General features: G+C 39.7%; 1 protein-coding gene across 19 annotated transcripts in view; it reads right to left on the bottom strand.

Annotated features, from left to right (window-relative positions):
- The window catches only part of THRB (thyroid hormone receptor beta), a 383,076-nt gene that overhangs the window by 341,226 nt on the left and 27,314 nt on the right, over window positions 1-14,536 (bottom strand). For 3 of the 19 annotated variants that reach the window (XM_074371489.1, XM_074371544.1, XM_074371461.1), the window contains exon 1: window positions 4,495-4,654. The exons of 13 other annotated variants lie outside the window; for them this stretch is intronic. The gene's annotated coding sequence lies outside the window, so the exon portion shown is untranslated. Of the gene's footprint in view, window positions 1-4,428; window positions 4,656-14,536 lie in introns of those variants that run through there. 3 more of the 19 variants (XM_074371587.1, XM_074371505.1, XM_074371524.1) reach the window with 3 other exon arrangements.

Below are 14,536 nucleotides of genomic sequence, written 5' to 3'. Positions count from 1 at the left end.
GACACAGCATCTGCCTGCTTGTTCGGAGAAGTTTCACTGAAGATCAGTAATACCAGCTTGAAGAGTCTAAAGCTGGTAAATCACCTGGACCACCCAAACAAGACAGAAATAGGGGAAAGGCAAGATGGATCAGTCAAGTCTCTTTCCATGAAAAGAAACAGAACCCCAATTTTTAGAAACTAATGGGAGGATACTGAGGTGTACTGAGACTCCGAGGAAGGTTGGCAGGAGCCAGGGAGCCCAGCACCGCCCAGACACCCACAGGTTTCCATCATTCATCCCTGCTTGTCCTTGTTTCCTTCCTTCTTTCCAGTGGCAGGTATGTTCTCCACAGATATGGCCAATCACAGCTTGGCTCCTCCCAGCTCTAGCGAAGTCCCACCCAGTCGTCCCTAATCACACAAACAGCAGATCCTTGGTGTCCAAACACACAAGTTAACTGTGCCTCCCTCACGGTGCTTTCGAGTTCAATCAGACAAGTGTTCATCCCTTTGGTGAAGGTACCTTGATTTCTGATAGGCAGCTTTTCCTTCTTAGATAAATAAAGGCATGTATAACATACCGTGGTAGAATCATGTAAATAAAAATGTGTGCAAACAAAAAAGACTGCAGGGAAAGGCACTTCAATTCTAAGTTACATCTGAGAGATGGATTTATAAAGGATTTTCCTAGTGTCTTTTCTCCAAATGTCTTGTAATATAATTATCTTAATAATGAAAAAATTTCATTTGTATATTTTTAAATTACGTAAAAATTTGGAAATGCCTAAAGGGTGTCTAATTCTGAGAAGTGACAAATGTAATCTATATTTTGACGGTTAAACATAGCAATTTTTTTTACAAAAGTTTTTCCCTTTTAAAAATATAAAAGATGTATCTTTTCCTATGTATAAAAAATAGAAAATTATTATTAATTTTGAATGCTTTAGAACCTTGAGAATTTAAGGAAAATCAAGTTAATATTTTCATGATCTAATTTCAGTGATCGACAAAGGGATATAACTTAATAACTAAAAGAAAAATACTTGCATGTGTGAAATAATCACCATTACCATATACAAACATAAATCAGGGGTCAAAATGCTGTTGCAAGATCCTTTAAAAAATGTTCATTAGTCAAGTATTATTCTGCCTTATAAAGGACAGAAATTCTGACACATGCTACGACACGGATGTACCTTGAGGACATTGTGCAAAATGAAATAAGCCAGCCACAAAAAGCAAATATGTTATGATTCCACTTATATGAGGTACTTGGAGTAGTTAAGTTCATACAGACAGAAAGTAAAATAATGGTGGCCAGGGGCTGGCAGGAGGGGGAACAGGGAGTTACTGTTGCAGAGTTTCAGTTTTGCAAGATGAAGTGTGTTGGAGATGGCTGGTGGTGATGATCACACAAGGCAAATGTACTCAATACCCCACTGAACTATATACTTAAAAATAGTTAAGGTGGGGGGAATAAAGTTTCCCTTAGAAAAACTGTTATTGATTAACTCTGAGAAAGGCAGTAATACTGCCAAAAGAGATTAAAAATGAAATTTACAATGTTAATAATATTCATGATCATTGTCGATAACCCTGTACACAATTTTCCAGAGACAATTGTTATCAATTAGAAAAGCTAAAATACACAGATAATCAGGCCTTTTCCTGACTCCTTCCAACAGATGGAGGAGCAACCGTAAGAGATAAGTCTTTATTAAAATAGACTTGTTTACCTCCCATATCTTGCAAGGGCCACAAGCTGGAATTTCATTTCCATAACTGAGACCCGCCCCCCACCATGCCCTGTTAAGTACCTGTCGTAAGATGACAAAATCTATAAAAAATAAAAATCTTAGTCTTTGAATGTTTACAACAAATTCAGCTTGTTGGACAATGTCTGTAATCCATCTAAGATCTAAGATCATCTAAGCAATCATGACAAGAATAAACGATGGTCAAGAGTTAGCAAGTCCTGGGGACAGAATCTAGATTCAAGTACAGGAAGGTCCTTTCGGAGAAGACAAGACCCGAGTTGGCTCTGGAGGAGGACGAGAAAGCAGGCCAGCAGATGACAGTGAGGGACCACGTGCCACAAGTTAAAAATAAACGACAGAGGAGCCCACGCAAAGACAGGCCAGACAGGGATGAATGTGGAGAATGGCAACCCGACCAGCCAAAATAAGGTCAAGGACAAACAGGCATCAAGGCAGGAGGAAGTGAGAGCAGGAATGGTGTGAGTCTACACGCACAGGCCCAGTTCAGAATGTGAGAGAGGGCGGTGGTGGGGCGGCACACGGCTGGTGGGGGCAGACGGAGCAGTGGTTGCAAAGCCGGTGAATGAAAAGCAAACAAAAGACACAGACACCCGAAGACCTTTAGAAATGAGGATTTCCCATCCTTGAGTGCAAGCCACTCACATATGCGTCTCAGCAGAAGCGCGGGTGAACACAGTACCCCAGTCATCATGCATTTTCTTGACTTTGAAACTGCTCCCAACTGTTTTCAGGGGTTTACACATGCATGACCCATTTCCGAAACCGGGGCAGGCCATTCGCACATTAAAATGCAGGATGCCCTGCCGCTGCCACATTCACCATCCCCAGGAACGTGCGATGGCTGATTGACAGAAATGGGCTTTCGGCAGGAAATTCCCAGGACCAAGTAACCCACATCGGGGAACACCATGGGAGAAAAGATGGCAGCACTGTATTTTAGCTCCACGGGGAGCTTATTAATAGACCAATGTGTAGTCCAACAGCTCTAATTTGCAGTGGAATTTTTTTACTTCCTCTCCCCAAAACTGAACATCAGGTTAACTGTTTTCTGCAGAACACCTGTCCACAATTCTGAGACTACTGGTTTGAAGAGGTAAGTGAAGTTTTTCAGAATAGGGTAGCCAGTTTAAAGAATACTAGCCTCATCTTTTAGCTAAATACTACAAATAAGAGAGTATCTAAACTCAAAGGAGGCAATATATTGGTGAGACTTTCTGCGTAAACGCTAGTCTTAGTAACTACTGGAATAAAGGGGGGAAAGAGGAAATTAAGTTTGGGTGGATAGTAGGAGTTTAAACAAGATACTAGTTTGGCTTTCAGGTTCTCAGTGGGACTAACTGCTTTGACTTAAAATGAGTAATTATAGGGATTGAAACAAGGTCATCTAAGCACTCAAATGGACATGATAAGAATAAATGAGGGAAGAAAAGAAGGGAGAAGGAGGGAAGGAGGGAGAGAAGGAAGGAAGAAGGGGAACAAATTAGACCCTTTCAAACGAAGTATCACAACTTACATATTTAATATTCTTACTTAGACAACTGAAATTCTTACTTACTTCTTTAAGAAAGAAAACTTCTATGGGTATACTATACAACCGTAGCTCAGGGCCCACGCAAAATTTACTCATAGACTGAAAAATCTTTGCATTAATTCTTGAAAAATAAAGATTGAATGTGGAAAAAGCGGTATCTGCAGAGGGGCAGGGAACCGGACAGCGAGAGAGAGCTACACAGACACCATATTTACAAATTGGCAACCCAACAAAAGCTTAAAAATCCTGATGTTTATTCTTATGCTTTTGAACTTTTAATTGTAAATCTCAAAGTCTGACAGATAATTTATTCCCCCAAAAAAGGCATTTTCTTCCCCCTTGCACATTTGCACGCATATGCTACAATTGTTCTGAAGCATTCTTTACTTGGACTCTGGAAAGGGGACCACCTGATCTACCCACGAGACTTTTTCAGTCTCAATTCATGGCAACCCTCGCACTTATTTTTCATAAAAACTCAAAAGATAGGTTTCTGGGTTATGTAAGAATGAACTTCATCCTTTTGAACAAATTACACCAGGAGTTATAAAGCAGTAGGTAAATGAAAAACTGGGTTTAAAAAAAAAAAAACAAAAAACCAACCACCGACCAAATCCATAGCAGGCTCAGCTCTTTTTGAGAGCGAGATTAAGGTGCATGCAGTCAACTGGTATGAAGGTCGCCAAACAAAATGTTGCAATCTTAAAGCGCCATTGACATGCAGCCCATGTTCAGCAGCAGCTTTGAGTAAGCAATGTGACTCACTTCACTCATTAGTCTCAGCCCAAATCATTCGCACGTGGACGTTATGGCAGTATGTTGCCTTTGCAGTAAAATGTCTGAAAAGTTAGAATTTTTTTCTCTAACTTGAAATAAAAACACTTAATATAACTTTTTAAAATTTGGCAAACCTTCCCCTCCCCATTCCCACCTTTTGTTAGAGGAAAAGTGACCTGAAAGCTCAAAATGCCACAACTGATTTCTTCAAGCTAGGTAAGCACTTTGACAAATCTGTCCATTAACTACTTCTTATCTGCCGGCGGACACTGTTGAAATGAACAAATTGGTTCAGTTGGAAATTTTCTGATTTTCACAGGAAAGAGCTGAAAGCCACAAGCCACCAATGCACCATGTGTACCTTTAGCTTTCTAAGTCAAAATCGGCAGGAAGTGGTCCTTGCGGGAGACCTCCATTCATCTCTCACCTGCTGCTGACCTGCAGTTTTCCTGTTGGCAAAGACAGCTCCTTGCAAAGCAAACAGCTCCCCACACTGCATGGAAATGCTCATCTTCTCAGTCCATACTGCAAGCACAAAACTCCCTGAGAGTCATTTAGGGAGTGAATCAGACTTACGGCCGATAAGCACAGAGCTGACCTTTAAACTCAAGCCTCTAATAGAACATGGGGATATTTCACTTGCTGTTTGCTCAACAGTTCCAGGGTCACGAGGGTCTGCGTTTACTGGCGGGGTTGGGGGCGGCGGGCAGCGAACCCAGGAACCTGGCTCCAGCTCCCACATTGCACCTGATAGAAGAGGGTCGTGGCTGGGCTTAAAGGCTCCAAACCCCAGTCTCAAGTGTACCCAGGAGCACAGCTTAGAACACGTTCCTTAGCATCTAGAGAGTTCACCGGAGTGCACAGGTCTGCTGCCTGGCTCTTAGCTACCAGCTTTGGAAGAGATGAGAAAGAGTCTTGGGAGCCCAGGAATGGAAGCCGTTTTTTTCTTTGTTTTCACTTTGTCATAGTGCCAAACAGAGTGCCAAGGCCCCAGGCAAAAGGAGAACTCAGTGATACTTATCCTGGCTTTATTAAAAATGTATGTTACCATGGATTTTTTTGCATTTGCTTTGATTTTTTAAAATATTGCATTAAAATAATATTTCTCTGACTTACCAAGTTTGCTGGCGCCCAGAGCAAGCACCTCACTCACCTCACCCTATTCCAGGCCCTGCTCTGTCCCCCGTTTCCATCTTAATCTGAAAATGGAAGCAGATCCAGGCAGAGTGGTTGAGATGCTTGCAGTTGAGACAAGAAAGGAATACGAGCCCAAAGCTCACAAGAAAAACCTTATTGAGCATCTTCCATGTGCTAGGTACTATGCGAGGCATCTTATGTACATTTCTTTGGTCCTTACTTACAAGGAAAATACATTAACCTCCCCCTGAGGAAGTTCAGGCTCCAAGAAACATTCTTTCCTCTGTTGTCCATCTCACAAACTGGCCTTGCAAGCTGTGTGGCACTTAAGATAGGGATAAATTAGGAGTTTGGGATTAACAGATACAAACTACTACATATAAAATAGATAAACAACAAGGACCTACTGTATAGCACAGGGAACTGTATTCAGTTTCTTGTAATAACATATAATGGAAAAGAATCTAAAAAGATACGTATATTGTATGTATAACTGAATTGCTTTGCTGTGCACCTGAAACTAACATTGTAAATCAACTACACTTCAATAAAAAAAAAAAAAAGAAAGTTGTCTGTGATTCCTCCTCTCCAACCCATTGAATCAACCACCATCACTTGTAACTCTTCATAGTCATGCCCGTAGTAAGAGGGGGAGGAAAGATTAAAAGATGGTCTGTTTGATGACAATTTCCACACACTTTTTGCCGTATCTGCCACCTCTCCAAGGAAAGTCGGGGTCGCAGTGTTGTTTTAATATCTCACTCCTAGATTGGCCAGTCCAGGACAAGGTTAAATTATTTCCAAATGCTGGCTCTTCTACAAATTTATACAGTACCATTTAGTGTGATCTTGAACGTAAGCGCTATCATCTGGACCAGGAGTCTACTCTGAGCACCAGATTCCAGCTGCCTGATGTCTCCACTTGGATAGCTCATACACATCTCAAACTAATGTGTCCACAACGAGAATCTTGGTCTTCCTTCCTCTCAAACCCTGCTTCCCTCTGGCTTCCTGCATCTCAGGCCCTGTCACTATCACCCAGCTGGGACTCAAGCCAGAAATCCAGCCGTTCTCTTTGACACCTCTGCCCAGTTCCCCATCTAAACCACGACCAACACCTATTCTTCTGAACAGTAAAACAGTATCAACAACTACGCTTATAAAAGCATCCACTACGTGCCAGGTACTCTGATGATATATAGCCAGCATTATTAACTCGTTCAATTTTCATAACAACTCTAATTTGCCCATAGCCATACACAGCTAGTAAGAAGGGAGGTTAGTATTCTAACCTAGTTAGTCTGGCTCTAGAAAACACACTCTTAACCATTCCACCCTATCTCCAAAATAATCTCAAATCCATTCACCTTATTGGTTTTCCACTGTCCCATCTTAGTCTAAGCCACCAGCACTATCCACTCAGGCAACTCCAAAAGCTTTCTAAATGGTCACTTCAGTTCTATTTCTATCTCATTTCCACACATCAATCTTCATGAAGCTGCCAACATGATCTTTTTAAAGTTTATGTCCGATCACGTCATTTCCCCTGCTAAAACCCTTAAAACCATTCAACTATGCTCTGAATGAAATTCCAACTCCTCAATGTGGGCTACAACTTCCTATGTGGACTGGTCCCTGCCCACTTCCTAGATTTCATCACTTTTGACCTTTCTATCGCACTAGCCTTCGTGCCCTCCCTTGGACCTAGCAGATTCTTTCTTGCCTCCTGGGCTGGCTGGCTCCATCTAATTCTCCATATATCCTAGGGTCCTTCCCTGACCCTCTCAGCCTAAAATAGGTCTCCCCATTATTCTCTCTAAGCACCCTCTTCTTTTCCTTCATAGCAACTTTTAAATTTTGTATCTCCACATTTATTTGAATTTTCACTTGCTTATTGCCTGTAAGCTCCATGAGGCATAGTCAAGGTCTGTTTTATCTACCCCCTTACTTCCCGCCCCAACCCCAGAGTCTGAAATACAGATGGTGCAATTAATTGCTCAGTGGATAAATTAATCCTGGGATAGCTCTTTTAAAGACTTCAACAAGCTGACTGAAGAAGGCATTTGAATAATGAACATCATTGATTTTAGTGAGAGAGATCCTTAAAAAGGAAAAATACATATATATGTTATTATATGTTTTTATTTCCAACATGTGAACGAAAATTACTAAACCATATATTCAATATTCAATATTTGGAAAAGACATAGAAGGAAACAATAAAGGAAAATCGCTCAAGAACTATTTTTTTAAATCTTACAGTATATACAGGTTTTTAAAAAATTTCTTGTGTTGTCATCATGACTATCAGTCTCAATAAGATGAGAATCAGACTGTCAACTGTTCTTATTTAATCCCAATACATGGTGGAGCTCCATGCAAATCTATTAATGATAAGCTATGGGCGATTTTAATCACATATCTTCTGACCACTTATTTCCCTTTATAACTTAGTTAGAGATTAATTTCCCCATTGGCGCCAACTTCTTATCAGGAAACAGCTGGACCATCCATTGTACCATTTTCTTTGGTTTTCCTTTGTCATAGGTGTTTTAGGAATAAAGATAGATTCTTCATGTCTCTGTATATTAGGAAATTATTTGGCTTGAGACCAAAGTACCTGTTCTTTAAGATTCCAAGACTTCTAAAAAAAAGGAAATAAAATGCATCCAAAAATTAAATTTGAAGCAGGAGAAAAATTTTGCAAATCATATATCTGATAAGGGACTTGTATCTAGAATATATAAAGAATTCAAAAATAAAAAGACAACACAGTTTAATAATACACAGAATATGAGGCTATTTCTCCAAAACAGATATAAAAATAGCCAATAAACACATGAGAAGATGCTCAAGATCACTGGCCATAAGGGAAACTGCAAACCAAAACCACATCAAGGTATCACTTCATATCTACTAGAATAGTAATAATCCAAAAAAAAAGAAAAGGAAAATGTTAATTGTCGGAGAGGACGTGAAGAATTGGAAACCTTATACACTGCTGAGGGGAGTATTAAATGGTGTAGCACTTTGGAAAACAGTCTGGCAGTTCCTCAAAATGTTAAGTATTAAGTTACCATATAACATAGCAATTTTACCCCAAGGTATATACCTAAGAGAAATGAAAATGTACATCCACACAGAAACTTGCACACAAATGTTCATAGCAGCACTATGCATACTCGCCAAAGGTGGAACAACCCAAACGCTCATCAACTGATGAATGGAAAATAAACTGTGGTATATCCATGTAACGGAATATTAAGCAGCAATAAAAAGCAATGAAGTAATAATACATACTACAACATGACTAAACCTTGAAAATGTTAAATGAAAAAAAAAAAGCCAGCCATAGAAGACCACATATTGTATGATTCCTTACATATGAACTGTCCACAACAGGCAAATTCTTAGAGACAGAAAGAAGACTAGTGGTTGCGTAAGGCTGGGGGCAGAATGAGGCATGAGTGGTAACCAGTACAAGGTTTCTTTTGGAGGTGATACAGATGATCTAAAGTTAGATAGTGATGGTTGCACAACTCTAGGAAGAACTTTAGTGCACTTGAAATGAGCGAATTGCTTTGGTATGTGAATCATATCTCAATAAAGCTATTATAAAAATGATGGGATACAGTTTTTACAACACTTTAAAACTGGACCTATGCTTGGCATTTACAAGGGTAGGTGGGGCTTAACTGAAGAGTATAATTTCCTTTTAAGCACAGAAGACGGGTTTTAGATGAAACTTTCTTATAAGGAATTTACAGTCTCCCTCTCTTCTCATTAATTCCTATCTTTGTCCTTGCTTAGAGACAGACCTGAAATCACAGGGCCAGGCTTATAGAACATTAGAATGGGACAAGATCAAGAGATAACGATTTTAGAATTAAGTAGCTAAGATCCAGAGAGAATAAATACCTTTTCCAAGATCACAAAGGTAACGAGAATCAGAGCTTTCCAGACCAAAGCTTTATTTTTAGTTTTCAGCAGCACCCTACAGAATGGAGTCATGAATGGCATTTTCCAAAGTGGCCCCAGCCCAAAGTTCTCCACAACCAAGTCTCCTACATGGGAAAGGAGTTCCATTCATAGTCTGAGAACAAGGATGAAGTTTACACAGCACTCCCTACTTCATTCCTTCAACAAGCATGGACTGAGTGTTTGGCCACGTGCTAGGCACTATGGGAATAAAGATGTCCTTTTTTTTTTTTTAAAAGACAGCAGAAACTACAAAGTCTGTTTTTGGGTCTCTAACATCAAGAGTTAGGTCTTCATGGACGTTGAGCACCTGGGCTGATCACCTCCATTCCTCAGGTGCTAAGTAGAGATGGAAGGCCAATGTGATGTTGAATTTGACTTTGAATCCTTTCTTCAACCTACTCAGCAAAACTCTTCTGTTCTTACCTGTCCTTCTTTATTAAACATTTGCTTTTTTTTCAAGTGAGCAAAGGGCACACTAAATTTTTACTATTATTTTTTATTATTTTTGTTTTTTATCGAAATATAGTTGATGTACAATGTTGTTTTAGTTTCTGGTGTACAGAGTAGTGATTTAGTTATAAATATATATACATATTCTTTTTCATTATAGGTTATTACAAGATATTGAATATGGTTCCCTGTGCTCTACAGTAGGACCTTGTTGTTCATTTATTTTATATACAGTAGTTAATATCTGCAAATCTCAAATTCCTAATTTATCCTTCCCCCCACCCCCACCCCCCAAACCCTTGCTTTTGAGACCCTGAAAGATCTCACTCAACTGGGGGCTTTAGTTTATATCATGTGTCCTTCTGTCCGTGAGAAACGTGAATTCTGAGGTGATTTTGTTTCTCAGTGTGGCTGAGAGTTGACGACACAGCATAACTTCAGGTAAATCATTACTTGTGATTCAATTTAAACACTGGTATGAACATAATACTTGAAAAATAATCAAACCAGTCAATCTGTTTAGATAAGAATTTTGACCCTCAAAGTTAATTTTTTACTTCTATATTCCTTCGCTACCTCCCCTTTCTAATTCTCCTCTATTTCAGAAAGTCTAAACTGCCTAAGAAAATTCTGGCTTCCTTCCAAGGAGGTATTTTATTAACAGGAGGAGAAGAGAACTGTGTTCTGAGAGTCAATGAACTCCAAGAGTGATTTTTACTACTCCATTTCGTCTGGCTGATGAGGGAAACGGCTGTGCTGGGCCCAGTGCTGGTTTCAGTGGACTGGACAATGAGAGGATACTGTTTTGACATCACAGTTATTACTCTACCCTCTGAAATCTATTTTTTTAAAGCACTTTATCAGCCGCTTCACTGAATTTCTCTGCAAACCGTTACCTTCTCACCTAAGCCAGTAAGAAAGCAAGCATACAGTCCTTTTAGATTCTCAGCACAAATCATTTAAAAATAAGTTAAAAGTGTTTTTGAAGCTCATAGGAATGTGTTCTTTCAATCTGTTTTGGTTGTCACTGGAAGGAAACTGTCTTCAAAAAACCCAGGTTCCTCTCCTCTTTGTGGGACTATGAAATAGACTTTCGTACATGATAGTGATAAACGTGTTGAACTGTCTTCCTCTCGTTCAGTAACCAGTGTGTATACCACCCAGGCTTCTTAACAATTCTCTTTCGGACTTTTTAATCCCTTCAGCCATTAGTTAGCATCCATTTGAGGTAGAAGGTAAAGGGGCAAAGGTGGTGAATTTTGTGACTCCACATAATTTCCAATTTGTTTGTCACTCTAGAAATAGTTTTGGGAGACAGACGATGAAACTAATGAAAATTGTGGGGTTCGGGGTCTTTTGGTGTCAGTAATTGTCAGATCTCATCTGACTGTGATTTGTTAGGCTTTACTGGACTACATACTCTTTGACGGAGAAGGAGGGAGGGAGGGAGGGAAAGAAGTCTCAGCAGAAGGACCTTTCTGGTCTTAACGCTTCTCTAAGCTGGCAGGTCTGGTTTCCCGCTGGGGACACCGCCTTTTTGAGAAAAGCTGAGCAAATCTGGAAACTGCAGTGAACACTTCAGAGTTATCATGGCGGCAGCATCTCAGTCACTGCTCTACTGCTTTACGGCAGAGCTTGGCGGATGTTCACCGACCCCCAGGGCATCTTGTCAAATGCAGATTCTGGTCCAGCAGGTCTTGGCTGGGGCCTGAGACACTGTGTTTCTAACAAGCTCCCAGGGCCTGGCCTGTGTCTGACCCAGGGCTCACATCTGAAGAGTGAGGTTCTGTAGGATACTAGTGCATGCTCTGGCTGCTAATAATTCAGCTAGTACTTTCAGTTTCCTCCACCAAGCCTTTGACACATGGTAAAATTGACCGAGTCAAGCATCCCCTCCCTCATAGCACAGTAAATGTCATATCGGTGGCCTGAAAGGATGCATGGTCCTCTGTGAACACCCAACTTCCTCTTGAGGAAGGATTTAAGCGCCAGCAGAATTAGACTCATACTGTTCAAGAAGAAAGACCAAACTCCAAACCAACAGTAATAGCAAGAAAGACGATGTTCCAGCAGACCCTCAGATGCCCAGGCAGGACGGCCTCTAATCCTCAAAATGTTACCTATTATACATATTCTAAAAAGACAGGAATTAATGCACTTAGTTTATGTCAGTACTTATCATGTAAATATTAATTGAGAATGTATTTATTTGTGTTCTGGGAGTCTCAGTATCACCTTTTACTTTCAAAATACATTTCAGTCCATAGAGCAGAAGAAGTTAAATTTTAGCCATTCAATTCTAAGCAATCACTGCAAACCGTGTACATCAGAGAGTAACTCACGTTTCACCCGCTGTCCCCACGGCTTTGCTCCCACTTCCCCTACAAATAATATTATTCTATGTATTTTAAGGAGATTTTATTTAGCATATTTTCTTTTTTTTTTAATTTGTTTTTTTATTGAAGCATAGTCAGTTACAGTGTGTCTGTTTCTGGTGCACAGTGCAATGTCCAGTCATGTATATTGCACGTTTTCTTAATGGCATTTTGAATGTATTGGGTAGTGCACTCTGTCATTTTTACAGCAAAACAGAAAAGCTAAAGCAAGAGGCTTATGCATCTGATTTACCTATTTAAAATTTAGCAGAAGTTACCATTTCTTTTCTTGTGTTATATCACAGTAAGAAAACCAATCCTCTGCTTTAAATTATGAAGCAAACACCATCAGGGGCATCATAGAGTTAGAGATGATCAGATAAATTGCACTGAAAATCAGTTCACTCCCACTTACATGCGTTAACGACGGACATAGTGGCACAGACGATTTTCAAACCACTGGGTTGGTTTTATAATATTTGTGATTTTTTTGTACCACATTCCTTTTTATCTTCTTAACATGTACAAACTAGTATTGAAATAATTGGTTTTTGTTCCTGTAACCTACCCTAATCTAAGCAGGGAGAACATGAAGGCTTTACTTCACGTTTCACTAAGTAATTGTTGGCCATCTTGAGAGTCAATTACGTGGCTGTGCAGTAACCTCGCAGGAATTATCCCTTAGTAATGACTCAGTGTCAGTTCTGAAACACTCAGGGGTCCCACCAGCACGGACAGCTTCCAGAAAAAAATGAGGAACAGGTCTTTGTTTCCATTTACATAGTCTACCTCAGCAAAATGCTGTGATTTTAGTTGATAAAGCACTTCACGTGTCCTCTTACAGGGCTATTTGTATTTCAGCAAAAGATTCCAGAAGATTGAAAAATTGTAAAGACTCGACTGTAGGGGTCTTCAGGCTAGAGACTGTATGTCCTGAAATTTGACTTTAAATTATCTTTTCAAATAGACCATTTCCTAGGCAACAGTACAGATTCTCAAATGGTTCTACAGTCCCCAAAAGGCTAAGAACCACTGCTAATAAAGGAATTTAAATCAGTAAAAAGAAAAAAAAAAGTGTCAGAATCGCTTTGAAGAAGTCGACCCCAATCTTGGATTTTGGAGTAAGGCAAACTCTCCTTACTCCAAAGTGAATGGGTTCAAGTCTGCATTCTGTCAGTCACTCGCTGTGCCACCCCAGGCAAGTTACTTAGCCTCTCTGAGCCACAGCTCCTTTCTCTATAAAGTGGGGCTAAAATTAGTGCCTACCTCACTGGGCCTTTGTGAAAACTGAGTGTAATGTCTGTAAAGAGCTTAGCACGTAGTTACCACACTGCATACTCTCAAGAAGTAGTAGCTGTTACTATAATTACTATGACTATTATTTGTTTTATTAACATTATAAAATACACTCTGAAGGCAGAGGCTTTATCTACCAAGTAATAAGGCAAATTACTCTAATGCCTCTTGCAGTTGGCTAATAAAACAGAGACGTGGCTAATTAACAACAATTAAATCATCTTTGACCAAGTCATAGCTAAGTAGATTTTTTTCTCTAAAGTGATCTGACTTTATTCACTTTAACTCTAGGAGACCTAATCCAGTGACATGAAATAACTCAGTTTTAACAATCCACCAGCCTTCCAAAAATTTCCTAAATTATAGGATAACTATGATTTCCATGTTCAGGGGTTTCCAGACATCATGTGAAATAAGCCAGGATTTATATTCAGCTACACTGAAGACAACATATTTGTGCTAAAGAACTGGTACCTTCTCAAATGGCCATGAACGGGACTTCTTAGCTGCTAAGTACATCTATAGCACAGTTTGCCAGGCAACTATTAACAATAATTTTAAGGAACACTGTTCAACGACATGGAATAATGTTCATTATACATTAAGCAAAATAGGCCATGCACAAAATTATGTGAAGCCTGATCCCATTTTTGTACAAAGATGGCACAGAAAAATGCCTGGAAGAAAATACACCAACATTCAGTGGTGGGTGGTGAGATGATAGTGAATCTTTACAAAGAGTGTTCATTACTTTTGTGATCAGAATAATAACAAAAGGTATTACAACTAAATAGGTAAAAATTAAAAACTTGTCAGCAGTGTGATATCCCGGAAAGGGTCCTAGATGCCACGGACTTGGGTTCTAGTCTAGTCACACAGGCATATGAAAATGATGACCTCAGACAAATTACCTCCCCATTTTGGAGCCAAATACGGCTCCTTGAAATTGAGAGTTTGAATAAATGTCTCTTTCCAGCCTGACATCCTAAAATTCTGGATGCGTGGCCACATGTTGCAGAAGAATTTTTTTGTTTTTCAGGCTAGCCCCCAAATGCTAAGTGGTGTCACAGAGGGACACTGGGATGGGGTCCTCTCATTTTCAACCTTTCCTGTACTGCTGACTTTTTAAATAATAAGGATGTTATTCCTTTGATAATTAAGAAAGATAAAGGGAAAAATTATTTGAAACAGGTAAGGGGCTCAGCAGAAATATGGGCTTGCAAACAAACT

The sequence above is a fragment of the Camelus bactrianus genome, chromosome 1 (assembly GCF_048773025.1).
Source record: "Camelus bactrianus isolate YW-2024 breed Bactrian camel chromosome 1, ASM4877302v1, whole genome shotgun sequence".
Classification (NCBI taxonomy): Eukaryota; Metazoa; Chordata; class Mammalia; order Artiodactyla; family Camelidae; genus Camelus; species Camelus bactrianus.
Note: the sequence above shows the minus strand (reverse complement) of the source record. Positions and strands in the feature narration are given on the sequence as shown.